The sequence below is a fragment of the Oncorhynchus tshawytscha genome, unplaced genomic scaffold (genome assembly GCF_018296145.1).
Source record: "Oncorhynchus tshawytscha isolate Ot180627B unplaced genomic scaffold, Otsh_v2.0 Un_contig_13882_pilon_pilon, whole genome shotgun sequence".
NCBI classification, from domain to species: domain Eukaryota; kingdom Metazoa; phylum Chordata; class Actinopteri; order Salmoniformes; family Salmonidae; genus Oncorhynchus; species Oncorhynchus tshawytscha.
The window spans coordinates 292,501-296,022 of NW_024609678.1; the positions used below are offsets into that span (position 1 = coordinate 292,501).

The 3,522-nt window shown below is 42.9% G+C and overlaps 1 pseudogene; it reads right to left on the minus strand.

Moving 5' to 3' along the window:
- The window catches only part of LOC112238027, an 88,994-nt pseudogene extending 86,050 nt beyond the window's left edge, over positions 1-2,944 (minus strand).
- Between the last annotated feature and the right edge of the window lie 578 nt (positions 2,945-3,522).

Consider the following 3,522-nt stretch of genomic DNA (forward strand, 5'->3'; position numbering starts at 1 on the left):
AACCTCACAGAACTCTAACTAGATCTACAATACTGAACCTCACAGAACTCTAACTAGATCTACAATACTGAACCTCACAGAACTCTAAGTAGGTCTACAATACTGAACCTCACAGAACTCTAACTAGATCTACAACACTGAACCTCACAGAACTCTAAGTAGGTCTACAATACTGAACCTCACAGAACTCTAACTAGATCTACAATACTGAACCTCACAGAACTCTAACTAGGTCTACAATACTGAACCTCACAGAACTCTAACTAGATCAACAATACTGAACCTCACAGAACTCTAACTAGATCTACAATACTGAACCTCACAGAACTCTAACTAGATCTACAATACTGAACCTCACAGAACACTAACTAGATCTACAATACTGAACCTCACAGAACACTAACTAGATCTACAATACTGAACCTCACAGAACACTAACTAGATCTACAATACTGAACCTCACAGAACACTAACTAGATCTACAATACTGAACCTCACAGAACACTAACTAGATCTACAATACTGAACCTCACAGAACACTAACTAGATCTACAATACTGAACCTCACAGAACACTAACTAGATCTACAATACTGAACCTCACAGAACTCTAACTAGATCTACAATACTGAACCTCACAGAACACTAACTAGATCTACAATACTGAACCTCACAGAACACTAACTAGATCTACAATACTGAACCTCACAGAACTCTAACTAGATCTACAATACTGAACCTCACAGAACACTAACTAGATCTACAATACTGAACCTCACAGAACACTAACTAGATCTACAATACTGAACCTCACAGAACACTAACTAGATCTACAATACTGAACCTCACAGAACTCTAACTAGATCTACAATACTGAACCTCACAGAACTCTAACTAGATCTACAATACTGAACCTCACAGAACACTAACTAGATCTACAATACTGAACCTCACAGAACTCTAACTAGATCTACAATACTGAACCTCACAGAACTCTAACTAGATCTGCAATACTGAACCTCACAGAACTCTAACTAGATCTACAATACTGAACCTCACAGAACTCTAACTAGATCTACAATACTGAACCTCACAGAACTCTAACTAGATCTACAATACTGAACCTCACAGAACTATAACTAGATCTACAATACTGAACCTCACAGAACTCTAACTAGAACTACAATACTGAACTCACAGAACTCTAACTAGATCTACAATACTGAACCTCACAGAACACTAACTAGATCTACAATACTGAACCTCACAGAACTCTAACTAGATCTACAATACTGAACCTCACAGAACACTAACTAGATCTACAATACTGAACCTCACAGAACTCTAACTAAATCTACAATACTGAACCTCACAGAACTCTAACTAGATCTACAATACTGAACCTCAAGAACTCTAACTAGATCTACAATACTGAACCTCACAGAACACTAACTAGATCTACAATACTGAACCTCACAGAACTCTAACTAGATCTACAACACTGAACCTCACAGAACACTAACTAGATCTACAATACTGAACCTCACAGAACTCTAACTAGATCTACAACACTGAACCTCACAGAACTCTAACTAGATCTACAATACTGAACCTCACAGAACTCTAACTAGATCTACAATACTGAACCTCACAGAACTCTAACTAGATCTACAATACTGAACCTCACAGAACTCTAACTAGATCTACAACACTGAACCTCACAGAACTCTAACTAAATCTACAATACTGAACCTCACAGAACTCTAACTAGATCTACAATACTGAACCTCACAGAACACTAACTAGATCTACAATACTGAACCTCACAGAACTCTAACTAGATCTACAACACTGAACCTCACAGAACTCTAACTAAATCTACAATACTGAACCTCACAGAACTCTAACTAGATCTACAATACTGAACCTCACAGAACTCTAACTAGATCTACAATACTGAACCTCACAGAACTCTAACTAGATCTACAATACTGAACCTCACAGAACTCTAAGTAGGTCTACAATACTGAACCTCACAGAACACTAACTAGATCTACAATACGGAACCTCACAGAACTCTAACTAGATCTACAATACGGAACCCTACAGAACTCTAACTAGATCTACAATACGGAACCCCACAGAACTCTAACTAGATCTACAATACGGAACCTCACAGAACTCTAACTAGATCTACAATACGGAACCCCACAGAACTCTAACTAGATCTACAATACGGAACCTCACAGAACTCTAACTAGATCTACAATACGGAACCTCACAGAACTCTAACTAGATCTACAATACGGAACCTCACAGAACTCTAACTGGATCTAGAACCACCAGCTAAATTCAAACCCTGCTGTATCTTGCTACAGCCCAAGTTTCAATCCCCAAGTCAACTCACACCAGATCCCCATCCTCTCATGAGTCTGTAGTACAATACTGTATGATATCAACAGTCAGCTAAAGTCTAAGCACTGCTGTGTGTCCCTGTTTTGACCTGCAACTGTGGTACTGACTTTCACCCCAGTAGACACACGCAAGCTCTTCCACCTGCTCCTCTAGCTGTACAGCAGTGCACATGTCCGTAGTACAATACTACACCATGAGCAGCTGTCCCAGGTAGAGCTGAAACCCTCTGTCCCAGTCCTGCCTGGTAACAGGACTGTTAGTGTGAAGGACACGTACAGTACAAGACAGCCAAACTACTGCAACCCATGTGTTGCTGAGCCCCAAACCAGCCATGTCCTGTCTCAACTGTCACCCAACCCCACATCTCTCCTTCTTCCCAGGTTTGTCCTCTTACCTTTGTAACAGTCATGCAGAGGCAGTGGGCGAGGAGCGGAGCGGTGTCCACTTAAACCAAAGCTGTAATACGCTGCAGGAGTGAGAGAGAGGAGATCTCTGCTGAGCACGCACAGAGAGAGAGAGAGGAGAGCTCTGCTGAGCACGCACAGAGAGAGAGACAGAGAGAGAGAGAGGAGAGCTCTGCTGAGCACGCACAGAGAGAGAGAGGAGAGCTCTGCTGAGCACGCACAGAGAGAGAGAGAGAGAGAGAGAGAGAGAGAGAGAGAGAGGAGAGCTCTGCTGAGCACGCACAGAGAGAGCTAGAGAGAGAGAGAGAGAGGGAGAGAGCTAGAGAGAGAGAGAGAGAGAGAGAGAGAGAGAGGAGGGGGAAAAGCCGGGTTACTGTGTGTCTCCCGCTAAGTGGTGTTGCTGCTGTTGCCCAGTCCTGCTGTTGCCGAGTGCTGCAGTGAAGTAACAGGAGGGAGGCAGCGTGTGGTTACTACAACAGGAAAAGGCTCTGCTCTGCTCCGTTCCCCTCCCTCTCCCCCTCCGGTCCCCCCTCTCAGTCCTCCTACACACCCACACTGGCTGCACTCCTCTCTCTCTCTCCCTCATCCTGTTCTTTTTCTGCCAATCTGATTACAGACTAGCTAATGAAGCTTATTGATGTTTAGAGGGATGGAGGGAATGGTGTTGCCTGGGACAGGAGAAGGCTGCAGTGGAAAAGAGAGAG